The sequence below is a fragment of the Mirounga angustirostris genome, unplaced genomic scaffold (assembly GCF_029215605.1).
Source record: "Mirounga angustirostris isolate CCGP_5_RB_7025 unplaced genomic scaffold, mMirAng1.0.hap1 SCAF_3, whole genome shotgun sequence".
Lineage (NCBI taxonomy): Eukaryota > Metazoa > Chordata > Mammalia > Carnivora > Phocidae > Mirounga > Mirounga angustirostris.
In genome coordinates this window covers 116,247,333-116,268,947 of record NW_026991711.1, presented here as the reverse complement: position 1 = coordinate 116,268,947, position 21,615 = coordinate 116,247,333, and the positions used below count along the sequence as shown (strand labels likewise).

At 38.1% G+C, this 21,615-nt stretch overlaps 1 long non-coding RNA gene across 1 annotated transcript in view; it reads right to left on the bottom strand.

Moving 5' to 3' along the window:
- Positions 1-21,615, bottom strand: part of LOC123839417 (uncharacterized) — a 218,332-nt gene that overhangs the window by 141,182 nt on the left and 55,535 nt on the right. Inside the window, exon 3 of the long non-coding RNA XR_006789631.3 lies at positions 14,871-14,971. This is a non-coding gene — a long non-coding RNA (uncharacterized LOC123839417). The remainder of the gene's footprint in view (positions 1-14,870; positions 14,972-21,615) is intronic.

Below are 21,615 nucleotides of genomic sequence, written 5' to 3'. Positions count from 1 at the left end.
ACATGAGTATTAGCTTTTAATTTTAATCTAACAACATATAACTAGCTTAATATAGTTCTCTAATAAATAGTTACTTACTACTGCAAATGATGAAGAAATTCCTATCTTTCTATTTCTTGGTAACTGTCCTCTTTTCTCTTTGATCTTGGTTGTATTATTATATTTTTCATACCTTTAAGTAATACATTTTTATGGCATTATATATTTACATCTATTATTTGATTTATCAGCTTTAAATAATACACCACTGACCTCTGATACAAAAGAAACTCAGAAAATATGTGTGCAGTAATTTCAGACTCACTGGGCCCACTGTTACGTGGGTCAGCCCTCCATTTATCACCCAATGTCCATATGACCCCACTTTGAGTGGGGTATCACAGTGGCATTCTGGGTATTTTGGGGAGTAGTGTCACTTCACAGCTGGCATCCAATAATCTCTTAATGATTTGGGCACCTCTGTTCATCTTACGTATATTTATCCTGTTAAAGACATTTTTCATTGGAAGAAGGCTGAGGGGGAGGATTTTTCACAATAGCTATTTGTTCTACGTATCTATAGCTGCATATCAAACAACTCTAAATTTAGGAGCTTAAAAGAACAAATAATCATTACGGCTCAAATTTTTGTAGTTTTTTATTATTTTAATGTTCAATTAGCCAACATATAGTACATCATTAGTTTTTGATGTACTTCAACGATTCATTAGTTGTATATAACACCCAGTGCTCATCACAACACGTATTACCCAATTACCCCATCCCTTCACCCCCCTCCATTCTGTAACCCTCAGTTTGTTTCCCGGAGTCCAGAGTCTCCCATGGTTTGTCTTCCTCTCTGATTTCTTCCCATTCAGTTTTCCCTCCCTTCTCCTATGGTTCTCTGCGTTATTCCTAATACTCCACATATGAGTGAAACCACATGATAATTGTCTTTAACTGCTTGGCTTATTCACCTAGCATAATACCCTCTAGTTCCATCCATGTCGATGCAAATGGTAGGTACTTCTGTAGTTTGAATGGGCTTCAATGGGTAGCTCTTACTGAGAGTCTCCCATGCATTATAGTTAGATAAAATCAGAGTTGGAGGCATCTAATAAAAGCTTGACTTGGTTGGCCATCCACAATGGCTTTCCCATTCACAGGCCAGGCACCTGGGTGCTTATTGGCCTTTCTCTCTCTCTTTGTGTTGCTTGGTTTTTATATCATAGCAGTCTCAGGATAGTCACATTTCTTACATGGTGGCTAGCTTCAAAGAGGCAAAGAACAACCTTGTAAGCCAGTTAAGAGCTATACCTGGAACTGGCACAGGGACATTTCTACCATATTCTATTGGTCAAAGCAGTCACAGAGCTCACCCAGATTCAAGGAACTCAAGAAATAAATTCCCTTTCCTCATGAAGGAGAATTCCCTTGATGGGGGAGGTCACATTGCAAAAGAGAATTTGGGTTGGGAGATCTGCCACACTCCTTATGATGTTTACACTATCTAGCTTCTTCATTCCAGGGGCTCTGGGTTTGTGAACTTCCTAAAACTGTGCATAGGCAAAGAGGTTATGACTCTTTTGGAAGTTAAAGTCAAGTCTCAGCTCATCATATCTAAGTAGGTTCTTAATCATACGAATAGGTTCTTTGGGGGTTGCCATATCCAAGAATAATAAAATATATAAATCCTTTGGCAAGATTAATTAAGAATAAAAGATAAAAGATACATCAGTATTAGGAATAAAATAGGGAGGATAATAACAGATAAAGATTTTTCAAATCACAAAGGGAAGGCTATGAAAAATTTTCTGCTAAAAAATTTGAAAATTCAGAAAAAATATAAAACTACCTGGAAAACTATTGCTAACTCAATAATAAATAGAAAAACTTAATAGACTTATAACAATTTAACAAATAGAATCAGTAATTAAAAATCACTACTATCTCCCCCCAAACCTCGCCCTAGTAGTTTTTAAATTTTATTTGTTTTTATTTAAATTCAATTAATTAACATATAATGTATTATTGGTTTCAGAGGTAGAGTTCAGTGATTCATCAGTCTTATATAATACCCACTGCTCATTACATCACATGCCCTCCTTAAGGTCTAGCACCCAGTTACCCCATTCCTCCATTCCCTCCCCTCCAGCAACCCTCAGTTTGTTTCCTATGATTATGAGTCTATTATGGTTTGTCTTCCTCTCTGATTTTGTCTTGTGTTATTTTTTCCTCTCTTTCCCTATGATGTTCTGTTTTGTTTCTTAAATTCCATATATGAGTGAGATCATATGATTCATGTCTTTCTCTGATTGACTTATTTCACTTAGCATAATACACTCTAGTTCCATCCATGTCGTTGCAAATGGCAAGATTTCATTTTTTGACGGCTGAGTAGTACTCCACTGTGTATATATACCATATCCTCTTTATGCATTCATTTCTTGAGGGACATTTGGGCTCTTTTCATAGTTTGGCTCTTGTTGGCATTGCTGCTATAAATATTGGGGTACCGGTGCCCCTTTAGAACACTACATTTGTATCTTTGGGGTAAATACACAGTAGTGCATTTGCTGGGTCATATGGTAGCTCTATTTTCAACTTTTTGAGGAACCTTCATACTGTTTTCCAGAGTGGCTGCACCAGCTTGCATTCCCACCAACAGTGTAGGAGGGTTCCCCTTTCTCCACATCCTTGCCAACATCTGTTGTTTCCTGACTTGTTAATTTTAGCCATTCTGACTGGTATGAAGTGGTATCTCATTATGGTTTTGATTTGTATTTCCCTGATGCCAAGGGATGTTGAGCATTTTTTCATGTGTCTGTTGGTCATTTGGATGTCTTCTTTGGAGAAATATCTGTTCATGTCTTCTGTACATTTCTTGATTGGATTATTTGTTTTCTTTGGGTGTTGAGCTTGGTAAGTTCTTTGCAGATTTTGGATACTGGCCCTGTATCTGATATGTCATTTGCAAATATCTTCTCCCATTCTGTCGGTTGTCTTTTGGTTTTGTCGACTGTCTCCTTTGCTGTGCAAAAGCTTTTTATCTTGATGAAGTCCCAATAGTTCGTTTTTGCCTTTGTTTCCCTTGCCTTTGGAGATGTGTCTAACAAGAAGTTGCTGCAGCCAAGGTCACACAGGTTGCTGCCTGTGTTCTCCTCTAGGATTTCGATGGATTCCTGTCTCACATATAGGTCTTTGATCCATTTTGAGTCTATTTTTGTGTATGGTATAAGAAAATGGTCTAGCTGGGGCGCCTGGGTGGCTCAGTTGGTTAAGCGACTAACTTCGGCTCAGGTCATGATCCTGGAGTCCCGGGATCGAGTCCCACATCGGGCTCCCTGCTCAGCGAGGAGCCTGCTTCTCCCTCTGACCCTCCCCCCTCTCATGTACTCTCTCTCATTCTCGCTCTCTCAAATAAATAAATAAATCTTTAAGAAAAAAAAAAAGAAAATGGTCTAGTTTCATTCTTCTGCATGTGGCTGTCCAATGTTCCAATGCCATTTGTTGAAGAGACTTTCTTTTTTCTATTGGATATTCTTTCTGGCTTTGTTGAAGATTAGTTGACCATAGAGTTGAGGGTCCATTTCTGGGTTAAGTTTTCTAAATTTTCTAAAGAGAATGGGGGGGGGGTGCAGAGCAAGACGGCAGAGGAGTCGGAGACCTGGATTTCGTCTGGTCCCAGGAATTCAACAGGATAGGGATCAAACCATTCTGAACACCTACGAACTAAACATGAGATCAAAGAAAGGAATAGCAACAACTCTCTGAACAGAAAAGTGACCACTTTCTGGAAGGTAGGACGTGTGGAGAACTGAATCCAAGGTGATATTTGGGAGGATAGACAGCAGGAGAGGGGGCCTCCGCTTCTGGCAAGTGATACAGCAGTGGAGCACAAAATCGTAACTTTTAGAAGTCCACTCCGCTGAGGGACATCGCTCCAGTGGCTAAGCGGGGGGGGGTGGGGGGGTAGAATCCTCATGGGGACAGTGTGGTCTCAGGACCCTTGGGGATCACAGAAAGACCAGGGGTGCCTGAGTGCGGCAGAGCTCCCAGGTATCGGAGTGGGGAAGCCAGCTGCAGAGACGGAACCGAGGAGTGGGCTCTCAGCTTGGGGTTGCCATAAACCATGATCCGTGGCACAGGTAGGCCACTGCTCCTCCAGCAGGGACCCAACAAGCAGCAGATCCGGGGATATTCCCCTTCCTCACCCAGGAGGAATGGCACGGGAGCGCACCGCAGGGATCTGCTGGGTTTGGAGACTCCAGACGGCATCGTGTGCCAGAGATAGAAATGTTCGATCACAAGCCAGGTGAGCACAGAGTGCAGCTGGAGACCGGGGACATGGGAGTGATTGACTGCTTTTCTCTGGAGGCTCACTGAGGAGTGGGGCCCCAAGTTCTCGGCTCCTCCGGGTGGAGATTGGGAGCTGCCATTTTCACTCTCATCCTCCAAAGCTGTACGGAAAGCTTGCAGGGAACAAAAGCTCCGGAGAGCAAACCCAAGCAGATGACTTAGCCTGGACCGGCAAGGGCGGGGCAATTCCATCTCTGGCAAAGACATTTGGGAACCACGGCAACAGGCCCCTCCCCCAGAAGATCAGCAAGAACAGCCAGCCAAGACCAAGTTGACCGATCAACGAGAACGGCAGAACTCCAGTGCTAGGGGAATACTGCAAATAGAATTCATGGCTTTTTTACCATGATTCTTCAGTCTTTCAAAGTTAATTTTTTTTTAACTGTCCTTTTTTTTTTTTTTAATTTTCTTTTTCCCTTTTTCAACCAACATCTTATCAATCCCTTTTTTAAAAAATGCTTTTTATTTTTCATTTTAGAGTCATATTCTACCCCTTCATAGTAGTTACCCTTATTTTTGGTATATATATACATATATATATATGTATATATATGTATATGTATATACATATATATATAAGTTGTTCTCTCTGTAAATTTTTGAGATACAGTTTCTTCTAACAGATCAAAATATACCCTAAATCTCTAGTGTATGGTTTGTTCTACTCTCCTGCCTGATCACATTCTCTCGCTTTTTTTTTTTAAATCCTCTTCTTTCTTTTTTCAACCAACTTCTTATCTTATCAATTCCTTTTACAAAATCTTTTATAATTTTCATCTTTACAGTCATATTCCATCCCTTCATCATATTAACCCTTATTTTTATACATATATAAGTTTTTATTTCTTTAAAATTTGGGGAGGCACTTTCTTCTAACAGACCAAAATATGCCCAAAATCTAGTGTGTGTCATTGATCTATGCACCAGCCTGATCATATTTGATCATATTGGTTTTTTTGTTTTGTTTTTTGTTTGTTTTTATCTTTTCTTTTTCTTTTTTCTCTCTAACCCTTTCTTTTCCCCCAGTTTCAGGTCTTTTCTGATTTGTTTAGTGTATATTTTCTGGGGACATTGTTACCCTGTTAGCATTTTGTTCTCTCATTCATCTATTCTCCTCAGGACAAAATGACAAGATGGAAAAAAATCACCTCAACAAAAAGAACAAGAGGCAGTACTGACTGCCAGGGACTTAATCAATATGGACATTAGTAAGATGTAGGAAATAGAGTTCAGAATGATGATTTTAAAGATACTAGCTGGGCTTGAAAAAAGCATGGAAGTTATTAGAGAAACCCCTTCTGGAGAAATAAAAGAACTAAAATCTAACCAAGTCGAAATCAAAAAGGCTATTAATGAGGTGCAATAAAAAATGGAGGCTCTAACTGCTAGGATAAATGAGGCAGAAGAGAGAATTAGTGATATAGAAGCCCAAATGATGGAAAATAAAGAAGCTTAGAAAAAGAGAGATAAACAACTACTGGATCACGAGGGCAGAATTCGAGAGACAAGGGATACCATAAGACAAAACAACATTAGAATAATTGGGATCCCAGAAGAAGAAGAAAGAGAGAGAGGGGCAGAAGGTATACTGGAGCAAATTACAGCAGAGAACTTCCCTAATTTGGGGAAGGAAACGGGCATCAAAATCCAGGAGGCACAGAGAATCCCTCTCAAAATCAATAAAAATAGGTCAACACCCCAACATCTAATAGTAAAACTTAGGAGTCTCAGAGACAAAGAGAAAATCCTGAAAGCAGCCCAGGAGAAGAGATCTGTAACCTACAATGGAGGAAACATTAGACTGGCAACAGACCTATCGACAGAGACCTGGCAGGCCAGAAAGGACTGGCAGGATATATTCAGAGCACTAAATGAGAAAAATATGCAGCCAAGAATACTATATCCAGCTAGGCTGTCATTGAAAATTGAAGGAGAGATAAAAAGCTTCCAGGACAAACAAAAACTAAAGGAATTTGCAAACACGAAACCAGCCCTACAAGAAATCTTGAAAGGGGTCCTCTAAGCAAAGAGAGAGCCTAAAAGCAACATACACCACAAAGGAACACAGACAATATACAGTAAGAGTCACCTTACAGGCAATACAATGGCACTAAATTCATATCCTTCAATAGTTACCCTGACTGTAAATGGGCTAAATGCCCCAATCAAAAGACACAGGCTATCAGATTGGATAAAAAAAAAAAAAGACCCATCGATATGCTGTCTGCAAGAGACTCATTTTAGACGCAAAGACATCCCCAGATTGAAAGTGAAGGGGTGGAAAACCATTTACCATGCTAATGGACACCGAAAGAAAGCTGGGGTGGCAATCCTTATATCAGACAAATTAGATTTTAAAACAAATACTATAAGAGATGAGGAAGGACACTATATCATACTTAAAGGGTCTGTCCAACAAGAAGATCTAACAATTGTAAATATCTATGCCCCTAACATGGGAGCAGCCAATTATATAAGGCAATTAGTAACAAAAGCAAAGAAACACATCGACAACAATACAATAATAGTGGGGACTTTAACACCCCCCTCACTGAAATGGACAGATCATCTAAGATCAACAAGGAAATAAAGACTTTATTTTTTTTTAATTTTTTTTTTAAGATTTTATTTATTGAGAGAGAGAATGAGAGAGAGCATGAGGGGGGGAGGGTCAGAAGGAGAAGCAGACTCCTTGCCGAGCAGGGAGCCCGATGCGGGACTCGATCCCGGGACTCCAGGATCATACCTGAGCCGAAGGCAGCTGCCCAACCAACTGAGCCACTCAGGCGCCCCGGAAATAAAGACTTTAAATGACACACTGGACCAAATGGAGTTCACATATATATTCAGAACATTCCATCCCAAAGCAACAGAATACACATTCTTCTCTAGTGCCCATGGAATATTCTCCAAAATAAACCACATCCTAGGTCACAAATCAGGTCTCAACTGGTACCAAAAGATTGGGATCATTATCTGCCTATTTTCAGACCACAGTGCTTTGAAACTAGAACTCAATCACAAGAGGAAAGTTGGAAAGAACTCAAATACATGGAGGCTAAAGAGCATCCTACTAAAGAATGAATGGGTCAACCAGGAAATTAAAGAAGAATTAAAAAAATTCATGGAAACCAATGAAAATGAAAACACAGCTGTTCAAAATCTTTGGGATACAGCAAAGGCAGTCCCAAGAGGAAAGTATATAGCAATACAAGCCTTTCTCAAGAAACAAGAAAGGTCTCAAATACACAACCTAACCCTACACCTAAAGGAGCTGGAGAAAGAACAGCAAATAAAGCCTAAACCCAGCAGGAGAAGAGAAATAATAAAGATCAGAGCAGAAGTCAATGAAATAGAAACCAAAAGAACAGTAGAACAGATCAACGAAACTAGGAGCTGGTTTTTGAAAGAATTAACAAGATTGATAAACCCCTGGCCAGACTTATCAAAAAGAAAAGAGAAAGGACCCAAATCAACAAAATCATGAATGAAAGCGGAGAGATCACAACCAACACCAAAAAATACAAACAATTATAAGAACATATTATGAGAAGCTATATGCCAGCAAATTAGATATCCTGGAAGAAATGGATGCATTCCTAGAGATGTATCAACAACCAAAACTGAACCAGGAAGAAATAGAAAACCTGAACAGACCTATAACCACTAAGGAAATTGAAGCAGTGATCAAAAATCTCCCAACAAACAAAAGCCCAGGGCCAGATGGCTTCCCAGGGGAATTCTACCAAATATTTAAAGAAGAATTAATACCTATTCTTCTGAAACTGTTCCAAAAAATAGAAATGGAAGGAAAACTTCCAAACTCGTTTTATGAGGACACCGTTACCTTGATCCCCAAACCAGACAAACACCCCATCAAAAAGAATTACAGACCAATATCCCTGATGAACATGGATGCAAAAATTCTCACCAAAATACTAGCCAATAGGATCCAACAGTACCTTAAAAGGATTATTCACCACGACCAAGTGGGATTTATCCCTGGGCTGCAAGGTTGGTTCAACATCTGCAAATCAATCAATGTGATACAATACATTAATAAAAGAAAGGACAAGAACCATATGATCCTTTCAATAGATGCAGAAAAAGCATTTGACAAAGTACAGCATCCTTTCTTGATCAAAACTCTTCAGAGTATAGGCATAGAGGGTACATACCTTAATATCATAAAAGCCATCTATGAAAAACCCACAGTGAATATCATTCCCAATGGGGAAAAACTGAGAGCTTTCCCCCTAAGGTCAGGAACACGGCAGGGATGTCCACTATCACCACTGTTATTCAACAGAGTATTAGAAATCCTAGCCACAGCAATCAGACAACAAAAAAAATCAAAGACATCCAAATTGGCAAAGAAGAAGTCAAACTCTCGCTCTTTGTAGATGATATGATACTTTATGTGGAAAACCCCAAAGACTCCACCCCAAAACTGCTAGAACTCATACAGGAATTCAGTAAAGTGGCAGGATATAAAATCAATGCACAGAAGTCAGTGGCATTCCTATACACCAACAACAAGACAGAAGAAAGAGAAATTAAGGAGTCGATCCCATTTACAATTGCACCCAAAACTGTAAGATACCTAGGAATAAATCTAACTAAAGAGGCAAAGAATCTGTACTCAGAAAACTATAAAACACTCATGAAAGAAAATGAGGAAGACACAAAGAAATGGAAAAATGTTCCATGCTCATGGATTGGAAGAACAAATATTGTGAAGATGTCAATTACCTAGAGCAATCTACACATTCAATGCAATCCCCATCAAAATACCATCCATTTTTTTTTCAAAGAAATGGAACAAATAATCCTAAAATTTGTAGGGAACCAGAAAAGATCCCGAATAGCCAGAGAAATGTTGAAAAAGAAAAGCAAAGCTGGCGGCATCACAATTCCGGACTTCCAGCTCTATTACAAAGCTGTCATCATCAAGACAGTATGGTACTGGCACAAAAACAGACACAAAAATCAATGAAACAAAATAGAGAGCCCAGAAATGGACCCTCAACTCTATGGTCAACTAATCTTCGACAAAGCAGGAAAGAATGTCCAATGGAAAAAAGACAGTCTCTTCAACAAATGATGTTGGGAAAATTGGACAGCCACATGCAGAAGACTGAAACTGGACCATTTCCTTACACCACACACAAAAATAGACTCAAAATGGTTGAAAGACCTAAATGTGAGACAGGAGTCCATCAAAATCCTAAAGGAGAACACAGGCAGCAACCTCTTCGACCTCAGCCACAGCGACTTCTTCCTAGAAACATCACCAAAGGCAAGGGCAGCAAAGGCAAAAATGAACTATTGGGACCTCATCAAGATAAAAAGCTTTTGCACAGCAAAAGAAACAGTCAACAAGGGCACCTGGATGGCTCAGTTGGTTAAGCGACTGCCTTCGGCTCAGGTCATGATCCTGGAGTCCCAGGATCGAGTCCTGTATCAGGCTCCCTGCTCGGCAGGGAGTCTGCTTCTCCCTCTGACCCTCCCCCCTCTCCTGCTCTCTCTCTCTCATTCTCTCTCTCAAATAAATAAATAAAATCTTTAAAAAAAAAAAATAAATAAACAGTCAACAAAACCAAAAGACAACCAACAGAATGGGAGAAGATATTTACAAATGACATATCAGATAAAGGGCTAGTATCCAGAATCTGTAAAGAACTTCTTAAACTCAACACCCAAAGAACAAATGATCCAATCAAGAAATGGGCAGAAGACATGAACAGACATTTTTCCAAAGAAGACATCCCAATGGCCAACAGACACATGAAAAAGTGCTCAACATCGCTCGGCATCAGGGAAATCCAAATCAAAACCTCAGCGAGATATCACCTCACACCAGTCAGAATGGCTAAAATGAACAAGTCAGGAAACGACAGATGTTGGCAGGGATGCGGAGAAAAGGGAACCCTCCTACACTGTTGGTGGGAATGCAAGCTGGTGCAGCCACTCTGGAAAACAGTATGGAGGTTCTTCAAAAAATTGAAAATAGAGCTACCATACGATCCAGCAATTGCACTACTGGGTGTTTACCCCAAAGATACAAATGTAGGGATCTGACGGGGTACGTGCACCCCGATGTTTATAGCAACAATGTCCACAATAGCCAAACTGTGGAAAGGGCCAAGATGTCCATTGACAGATGAATGGATAAAGAAGATGTGGTATATATATACAATGGAATATTATGCAGCCATCAAAAGGAATGAGAGCTTGCCATTTGCAACGACGTGCATGGAACTGGAGAGTGTTATGCTGAGTGAAATATGTCAATCAGAGAAAGACATGTATCATATGACCTCACTGATATGAGGAATTCTTAATCTCAGGAAACAAACTGAGGGTTGCTGGAGTGGTGGGGGGTGGGAGAGGTGGGGTGGCTGGGTGATAGACATTGGGGAGGGTACGTGCTATGGTGAGCACTGTGAATTGTGCAAAACTGTTGAATCACAGATCTGTACCTCTGAAACAAATAATACATTATATGTTAAAAAAAAAAAAAGAAGAGGAAGATAGCAGGAGGGGAAGAATGAGGGGGGGAATCGCAGGGGGAGATGAACCACGAGAGACAATGGACTCTGAGAACAAACTGTGGGTTTTAGAGGAGAGGGGGGTGGGAGGATGGTTTAGCCTAGTGATGGGTATTAGGGAGGGCACATTCTGCATGAAGCACTGGGTGTTATACACAAACAATGAATCATGTAATACTACATCAAAAACTAATGATGTAATGTATGGTGATTAACATAACATAATAATAAAAAAATAAAAATAAAAGTAAATAAGGAGAATGTATTTCTTTTATAGACCCAAAGAAAAATAATTTTGTTTTTTGTTTTTTGAGAGAGAGAGAGAGAGCACACATGTGTGCAAGAGCAGGTGAGGAGGGGCAGAGAGAGAGGGATAGAGAGAATCCCAAGCAGGTTCCACACTCAGCATGGAGACGAACACAGGGCTTGATCTCATGACCTGAGTCAAAATCAAGAGTTGGACACTTAATGAACTGAGCCACCCAGGTGCCCTGTAAAAGAGTTTTTTTAAGGCAAAGATAAAAATCATTTTAATATTGAAGTCACTAGAGGTCTGTTTCATCCAAATTAATCTTCACTTAGATGTCCTCTAATACAGACCAAATCTCTATATATAAAAAACTGCATAACTTTAATAGTAGAGTATTTGATTTATTACATCGAAATGTATATTTACAAAAATAAACATCTTTTTTTTTTTTACTTTAGTCCTTAGAGTTGTAATTCACAAATAATTTATGGATGTTTGTCACCATCTTTATTGTAATAATATGTCATTCCCTATAAATTTCACATTCGTAATACAATGGTAGAAAAGGTACAGAAGATCTTTGGATGTATTTCTTAGAAAACTCACATTAATAACAACACTACAGATCTTCCCTAGGCTCCCTTATTTGGTGTTTCATGTCTAAGAGTGCATCTAATCTGAAAACAAAACTGATCTGCAGAGACCTTGTAATTTATCTTTTTCCATGATTACAATTTCTAATCTAACAAGCAGCAGTTCAAATTGCACTCTGATCCAAATGATCAATAGCTGTGCGTGACCCGTTAGATGTGCGAAAAGTAAATCGTTTTTGGATAAGGGCTGTCCAAATGAAAAGCATATAATTACCATCTATTAACATATATTGAAGCCAATAACACAAAAATGCAAAATGTGTAACATACAACCTATCAGAATTCCAGTGACTATGATGTTAAGGTTAGATCTCATATTTTACATATGGATTAGTACCAAATTACGATTTATGTCTTTAAGTGTTTATTATTAATAAGGTTGACCTTAGGCTACACAATGGATAAGTTTGTAAATAAAATACATTTAATTTCAGATTCCATCCTTTTTTGTATGTGTGCGCTTCCTTAACATAAAAGTTTCACTACCTATTATAGGAAGTAGCCATAGTCAATGAGTAAAAGGATAATTAAATCAGTTTGATAAGAAAATAATGCTAAACATCTAGCTTACTTTTCATGTTTTCCTGCAAATAAAAAGCTTATATAGTTGTAGATGCATAAAATTACATAAAGAAGAGAACTTATATAAAAATGAGTCCAATTTTCTACCCTCAGTGTCAGAGAGAATAGCAATGAGGTTCTCCAAACATCCCATGGTAACGCCTTCCAATATTTAACAATGCAGGCTTTGGAAATTTTTCTTCATGAAAACCTTAAATACCTAGCGTTCTAAGGTAAACCTAGACAAGTAACATTTTATGTCATATTTCTCAGTCTCCCTTGTGGCTGGGCTTTGTGACTGCATTCAGAACAGTGGGATATAAGATAATGTAATCTACTTCCAGATCTGTCCTTCAAAACACCTAATGGATCCTCGAGGCATTCCACTGCTGTGATGAGATCACATGGTCCAAATGAAAAGCATATAATTACTTAGATAGGATGCAAGAGTATCACCCAGCTGCATGGACTTTACATGAGCCAAAAATAAATTTTTATTACAGTAAGCCTCTGAAGCTTCTGGGTGTGCCTATGATTGCATCATACCCTGGCCTATTTGGGTTCATTTCAGGTATGAGCACAATGAGAAAAATTTTCCAACAGTCACTCCCATTTCCATCGTCTCCTGACTCAGGTTCTTCTTTCATTCAACAGTGTTGTAATTCAGGGTCAGCATCCTGTCCTCCTGTTCCTTAGATTTCTTTTTCTCCCTCCACACTTACAGATTTAGCCCCTAGTCTTTCCTCATTTGTATTTGTATCATTCTGTTTTCTCGGGATCCTAAATTTTAATTCTCAAGCCCCATTATTCCTCTTGCTCCAAAAGTAGGTTTGAGCAATTTGCTCTTTACATGTCTGTGCATCTTTGCATGGAGGGGATAATTCCCTCTTCTCACCATGCTCTGGAGATATGGAAGCCATCTTATGGGAGACATTATGTGTCTGTTTTTAACCTGGGCAGGACCAGAGGGGCAGAAAAGTCAAGTCTTCTGCTTCAATAGATTTCTCTCTTGTTGGAAAGAGGAGTATGAAGCTCTCTTTTCTGGTCTTCTTGGGGTAGGGCTAAGGCTCTTATCTAAAGTCACTGCCTTTGCTTCTCCTATGATTGTTCTACTGGTGAAGGTATTTCCAAAAAAGCCTATTAAAAATACAGGGAAATCTAAATAACTTCCACCTTCTAGTCCTAGTTTTAGTGCTTTAACCTTCTGAGTGAGTGCTTGAAGAGATTTCCCCCATTTTCTTTGCATCAAGGCTCCTTTCTCTAACCTTTCTCTAAGTGATCATTTGATGAGATTTCCCCCACTTTCTCTGAAGTAAGATTCCACTTTTTTTCCCTATCTTTTCACACAGGAACCATTTCAACAAACCTGCCATGTAGAACTAAAGTCTTTCGAGCAAGATAAAGATTAGCCTGACCTTTCTTACATCAATTAATCAATATGGTTACACCACAGATTTACCTTTAACCTTGGTTTTTCCACAGTACAATATTAAAGCATGATTTGTGAGGTTGCTCCATTTTATATATGGTTAATAACAACCCTCTGTCTGTGGCTTTGATAAAGTGTCAGAGCACAACGCAACACAGGAGGGAAAGGAGGCTTTTATTGTCTTCATCAAAAACGGCTCTGTAAATCTAAGATTGGAGCAGCAATATGGCAAAGCTGGCTGACTGAAATTAACTGCTGGGCTCTGTTTGCAGATTTGAGCTGCTGGAAAGGCCATTGTTTGGGAATGCTCTGAAGGGCTGAATCATTTGACCTGAATTTCAGATAGGAATATGTCATCTGTTGCCAGTGTCAATACCCTCTTCCTCAGTACTGAAGCTTATCCCCAAGACAAACAAGAAAGGTTTGCTCTACTCTATCCCGAACCCCCAATTGCCACTTTGCTTTCTGCCTTAATCTGTTTCACAGGTAAAGAATTTAGAGAAGGCAAAAATGCTGACGGATCTCCAGATATTGGTCAAGTCCCTTCACTGAATCCATTTAATGGCAGAAAACACTACCATTATGTCCTCTGCAGGGTCTTTATAGACAGCTTTTTCCACCAAACCCCAATGTGTTTAGCTGTTTGTCTCGGAAAAGAATTATAGAATCTCCTTTTGAATGTGCCATCCAGCTCTAATGCTTTACAAATGAGGAAACTGAGCCCCAGAAAATGACAGGTTCAGGCCCAGGATTCATAGAAACTTAGTGGCAGACTTACCTTAGAAATCAGTGCAGTTTCTCCCCCAAATGCCTAGCTAACACATTAGTTCTTAAGAATGCATTTAATTCTGGGGCGCCTGGGTGGCTCAGTTGGTTAGGTGACTGCCTTCGACTCAGGTCATGATCCTGGAGTCCCGGGATCGAGTCCCACATCGGGCTCCCTGCTCGGCAGGGAGACTGCTTCTCCCTCTGACCCTCCTCCCTCTCATGCTCTCTGTCTCTCATTCTCTCTGTCTCAAATAAATAAATAAAATCTTTTAAAAAAAAAAAGAATGCATTTAATTCTGTGATGGTATCTACAAACTTACCACTTCCACAGAAGCCAATAAAACTTCACGTGGAGTCTGTACATTTTCTTGGGGTTTGCTTGGCAGTGTTCCATTGTCACCTGGCCATCTGGAAGTACCACCTTGAATCAGAAAAAAATTCTAATTATAGCTCTGCCACTTACTAGTTGTGTGACTTCTGCCTTACCACTACCTTAAAAAAATAAAACAGCCACCTCATGGGGCTGTCCAGAAGGTTGAAAAATTAATTCATATAAAGCACTGAAAACAGTATCTGGCACATGTAAGTACAATACAAATGTTAGCTCTTATTATTCTTCCCATTCTTAGATTCTTCAGTGAATCTGGGGCATTTTATGTTATTTTTTTCCTTCATAAATCCTAAGTGTTTTATAATTCTTGATTCTTTTACAGTGGACATATTGTAGAGTTCCTCAAGTTCATTTTGAACATTCACATAGGGAGCATTTGGAAGAGGTGCCTTTTTTTATGAACTGAAAAACAAAAACAAATCACCAACATCTGTCATTGCACTCATATTCTGCTTCTTTTTGGGTGATTCACAAACACTTAAGCAATCTCACTCCCAGGACATGATGCCAGAGGTTGTTGAATGAATTTCACTTTACAGTAAACCTTTAAAGGATGCAAAGCACCACAGAATGTCAAGATCAAGTTCCCTGTGATCAGTACACGAAGTGAACTTTATTATGGATTCTATGATGTTCCCAATGGCAATTTAATCATTCAGCTTCCTTTTAATAACAGAGCAGTACCTTTCTCTGGAACCTGGTTTGACCGATCATTAAAATGTGTCTGGTGTAGTCTAGGAACACTCGTAGATACTGTGAGATCCTAGGCTCTAATCACAGATTTGAGTTGACTATATTTGCTTTTCTTGCATTTAGCTAAATGAAACTTCTTATTTTAAGGAAGTCTTTTTCAATAGTATGGGCCACTACTTAATAAAGTGCTGTTGATTCAAATATAAATTCATTTTTTATATGAAATTTGAAATTATATGATGGTTTAAATAATACAGAGTAAGGGTAAAATTAAGTGGAAAATCATGTGGCACCAAACATAGTTTAGACTTGCTCAGTTTCCGAATTGACGATGATTGTTTAAGGAATTAGCAGACCCTAAAGACATTATCTTCTTAGTGATTCCTGGATGCCATTATTTTTCAGCATTATTTTTCATTTCATTTTTCAGTGAGATTTGTATGAGTGTGTGTGTGTGTGTGCGTGTGTGTGTAAATGGTGTAATGCAGACTCCGTAGTATAATCCTTTTGCAAACTGGTCTAGAGTATTTGAAAGACAATACTATTATGGGAAATATGATATGAATTTTGTTTGACACAAAGCAATAACTATGTATTGTTTAGGGGGTTTGTTTTTGTTTTTTAAATAGGGACATACAATCACTATCAATTCTGTTCAATATTCACCAAAACAAACCAATCAGACATATTTTGTATAGTTTTATCCCTGATGCCCAAGGAGACGTTGGCATTACACCTTGGCTACACTGGCACTAACCACAGAGGGAGAAAGACTGAATGAGACTGAAGTCCAAGCTAGACACAAAAGTTAGGGGCTGTCAAGGCTTAACTGCCATAACCTTTTCCTTTCCTCTGTTTTAAGAATCTACCTAGAGGACTGTTTGTCATTCCCAGTTAGGACTAGGTTACCTTAGCAGATGAGTTCTGAAAACAACGAGCATGAAGTTTGAAAATAAAATTCAAGGATATTCTTAATAAGGTTATATACTGTTAATCCATGCTTTTCTGCCAAGTAGTGTCTCAAATGCCTCTTTGGGGATTTACTCTATTTCAGAAGAATGGAGAATATAAATATTTAAGTAGGTGGAGATTTTGTCATTGACCTAAGGAAGTTTACATTCTGTTTAGATAGTAGTCTTAGAAATGTTATTATTTTATAGAATGGATAGACACAGGAATGCAAAGAAAAGCAATAAAGTCACCTTTTTTTTGGTCTAATGGAGTTCTCAAAGATTAAAAGGCATGATAACCATTACTGTAGGAGTGTGGAAATGGCCATTTTCAAACATTGCTAAAGGGAGTATAAATTGCTCCTTTCCTTAAGGGAGGGAATTTGGCATTATATATTAAGAAACAGAGAAGTATATAAACACCAACTCATATGTTTTACTCCTAAGGAATTATCCTAAGGATGTAATTGGCCAAGTGCACAAAGGTGTATATGCAAGAGTCTATAGTTCATAAAAGTAAAAAATCAGAAACAATATAAATATCCAATAAGGGTTATTTTAATCAGATACCTACATAGCTGATAGAAATGATTATGTAGACATACACTAACCAATTTGGAAAGATATTTTGTATGATAATTAATTAAAAATACCACATTATAAACCAAACTGTGATACTGCTCTCAGAGGAAAAAAAGAGTATATAGATAGGGATGAGTTGAAGATATGCACCAAAATGTTACTTGTGATTGTCTTTGAATATTGAGTATTCAGGAAATTTATATTTATTTCTACTTCCTAATGTTTTTATAATTAATATGTATTACTTGAGTATACATCTTTTTAAAAAAATTAAAAATGGGATATATTTTTGAAGGGAATTGACGGCATTTGGCGATATAATGATGTCATCATATTTACTTCAATTCACTGGAATGAAAATATTGTATCATGCCATCTGATTTGTATGCTATTGTTATGAACTTTTTAAAACAAAGGCTTTACCTTAAAGAGAGTGGAACTGCAAGAAGGAGGAAAGGGGGATGGAGAGAAGAGAGAAGGAGGGAATGATTTAATTTCATGTAACAGGGCTTTGCAGGCTTGAAACTGTCACATCTAAGTTGAACTCGTGGCTATTACTCTTGGGGTTTGTTTAAACTTGTAAGAACCACTTTTACTCCCTTACGTTTCAAGATTTTTATCTGTAAATTAAAACTCATAGTATTATTCACAGGATTGTTATGAAGATTAAGTAAGAGGCATAAGTCAAAGTTGCCCTTCTCATAAAAGGTATGCAATAGATGCCTACAGTGAGCAGGTAACAGGTACTAGATGCAGAACTACACACTTTACATTATCACATTTGATTGTCACAATGACCCTATCACACAGGATTTTATCTCTATTTTTCAGATGAGGAAATAGGTTTGTCGAGAATTTAAGTAACCTGCTCAAAGCTAGAGGGCTGGAAAGAGGCAGGTGGAGACTGCCATGAAACTGCCCAAAATGGACGCTCCATATTAGATAGTGACAAACTAACTCAGTTCCTCTTTCCCTTCCCTCCAGAAAAGAGAAAAGCAGATCACTTAAACTCAAATTGTTTCCTGAAAAATGTTTAGTCATTCAAATTCTCCATAAAACTCATTCCGCTCTATAAATTAGCCTTGAAAACATTCAGGTCCAGAGGAAAGATAGCTGAAAGACAACATATGCTATTTCCTATATATTCTTACAGAAACTTCCACTTCTGAAATAAATTTTTTCTGTATTATTTTTCATTGCAAATTTAATCTGATCCTTATACCCACACACCAACTATATTTCTCTGCAAATACTCTCTAATACCACCCAAAAGGATAACTTTCTGGTTTTTCTTATGTCGTTTTCTTTTTCAATTCAACCTGTACTATATTACAATAGAATACTTTTTATCTCAGATATGTTTAGAAATAATGATGCTTCAAGAATACAGAAATCTCAACTACAAAATAACATGATTTAAAATAATAGACTTGAGGGGCGCCTGGTTGGCTCAGTCAGTTAAACGTCTGCCTTCAGCTCAGGTCATGATCCCAGGGTCCTGGGATGGAGCCCAGCTGAGCAGGGAGCCTGCTTCTCCCTCTCCCTCTGCCACTCTGCCTGCTTGTGCTCCCTCTCTCTCTTTCTCTCAAATAAATAAATAAAATATCTTAAAAAAATAAAATAATAGACTTGATTCAGGCCAAAAATATTGTTTGTAGTCTTATCAATTTTTCTTTCATTATACACTGTATATAAATATGTATAAGCATAATCATAATTCAGTGCTTTAAAAGGGCTGTTATGTATCAGACAAATGACCAAGAACAATCACAACTAGGATATACCATGAAATATGACTGTGACACTACTGTTGTTAGGATATTCAGATGAAAGTCACTGTATGGGAATTTTAGAACTTATTAGGTCAACATGGTGCTATCAAACAGTTCCTCCCACCTACAAAACTCACCATCACATGAACCACAGAAGTGTGTATTGTTAGAAAGAAGATCAATTAAAATCCTTTTAAGACACTGTGCATTAGGTGCTTCCAATATTTAAACTTCTGGAAAAGCACATTCTCTTCTCTTTCTGTTACTTTACTTACACTCTTCACACCATCTATAAACCCCATGCTACAATCCTTACACTTTCTGCATGTCAAAATTATACTCATCCTCTTTACACATGGCATTTCTTTCATGGAGAACTACTGGTGTCCTATTGCCTCGTGAACCAGATTTCTTCCTCCTCTGCACCTCCACAGAGCAGGCTTTATCTCTCACGTCATTTGGCATATTCTATCTTCCCTACAGGTCCACCATCCCTAGCCAAAAATTTGGAAATTTTAGAAAAGTAGTACCATAGCATCAACTGTGGACTACACAGCATGTCCAGCAGTGAGGTGCTCAGCAGTTGAAAAATGACCATATTAATAACATGATCTTCTTAATTGTACACTTAGAAGGCTACGTTTTCACCTGATGAAAGGAAGGGCTCTATATACAAATAATCAAAGAGGAAAGCTGTCTTTACCCCAAAGCCAAAATCTCCTGTGTGAAGAGAAAAGGTTTCTTCAGAGAAATTTCAGTGTGCTCAGAGACCTGGTATCTGGAGTCAGTCATTTCTTCCAAAGTAATCACTTGAGAAGAGATTGTCTAAGTTGAGAATCAGGGGGCTATGAAATCCCTTAGATCATACAACTTCATACAACAAAATAAACATGAGGCAAAAAGCTCTGTAAGTACCTAGACTAAGTCTTGCAACAATTGACAAATCACTAATAACAGATCTTTTGTTCCTTTTGCAAGCGGTCAAAAATGATGAATAATAGAATGCTATGCCAAGTCGACTAACAGCAAGTTCACGTGAGATCATTTAAAAGGAGAAAATGATGCTTGAAAAGGTCCCTGATGAGATTTGGCTTTTTCCTAAGAGGCTCTAGATGGCATTCTGCTGTAGCATTTTAAAAACCACTTTCCAAAATTGGGCACCCTCATTACCATGCATTACATTTGCACTCTCCACTTAGGCTGCTTTGAAAAAGAATGGCACCCCAGTTGTTTTTTTTTTTTTTACATTAAATGTGCCTTCTCTCACAGTTGATCTCTCCTTTTGTGACATTTTATTTCATAGCAACTTACTTCTTTGTCTCCATTTTACTGAATGTGTAGTTTTCAGATTATGCAACGACAGTCAATTTGGGTGTTGTGGATAGAGAAAACTGAGAGTTGACTGAAGGGTCCAGCTTCACTCACCCCCTCAAGCAGTCCAAAGTAAATAAATAAGCTCAGGGGATTTTAGTGGGGTCATTTCCACCCAGGGCAAAATAGAGACACTGGAGAGTAAAGCCTGATGTTGTTTTTCTTTACATTCTGGTGGTTTTCTTTTTCTTTTTCTTTTTTTTAACTGGGTTAGATTATGTTGCAGACAGTAGATTAATTTTGCCAGAGCTAAAAGAAGTGAGATCATTCTTTGAGCCCTTGGATATAATGTGACCCCTACGCAGGATATCGCAGTGCCTAAAAGTCAACTTCAGAGGTCTGGAACTAGATAGGAATTGCTACTTAAACACTGTACTCCAAAGAGACATAACTGTGACCAAAACATCCAATTTGTAGTAATGTGGGGCTATCTTGGGGTTTCAAACTCATCTGTAACAAGCTTTATCTTGGACCACAAAACATCCTAGGCCTATTTCATTGGCTCCTCTCGAGCAAGATTTCATAGAAGAAAGGGGAAAATACATACAGAAGTCTTGTGTATATTTTAATCCATTCAAATATGTTATATTAATGTATTAAATATAAACATCAAATGTACTACTATAATGCACTGTAATACTCTATAATCATAATAAATATAATGATGTCAATATATTCAGTAAATAAATATGGATATAAACAATTGGGGTTGTGCTGGTATGTAAGTATCAGAAGTTAGTTATTTATACCATAATTTATTCTAGAATATGAACTACAGTGGCATTCCTCACCTACCTATGTCACCTAGTAACAAAAATCCAACAACAAAAAAAACACAAAGAAAACAAACTGGGATTATTAATATATGTGGACAATTCACCTATTTGTTTTAGCTGTCTCTGAGGGAGTTGCTATGTCCTATAACATAACACAGCAGTTGATTCATGAGTAATCAAGAAAAGTTTAAATTATCCACTTTACATAAACACAACTAAGAAGTCAAAAGAATGTCCAATACAACTTATGACCATTTCTATGAAATTATTAAAGCAAAACACAGCAAGGGGCCAATTTCACCTGGAAAATCCATTAATGTAGAACACCTCATTCTTCAGTGATGTGTCATCATACTTACCTTACTTCACATATTTAAGTCAGGGGAATTCTGAGAGGCTAAGGAAAATGATTAGTCTAAGAGGTTCTTGAGAAGAAATGAGGTTTCAGGTTTTCAAATTAGGAAAGTAAAATCCTAAGAGTTCCCTTGAGGTGGATGTGAAGAGGGCACTTGGGTGTCATTCACAGAGCC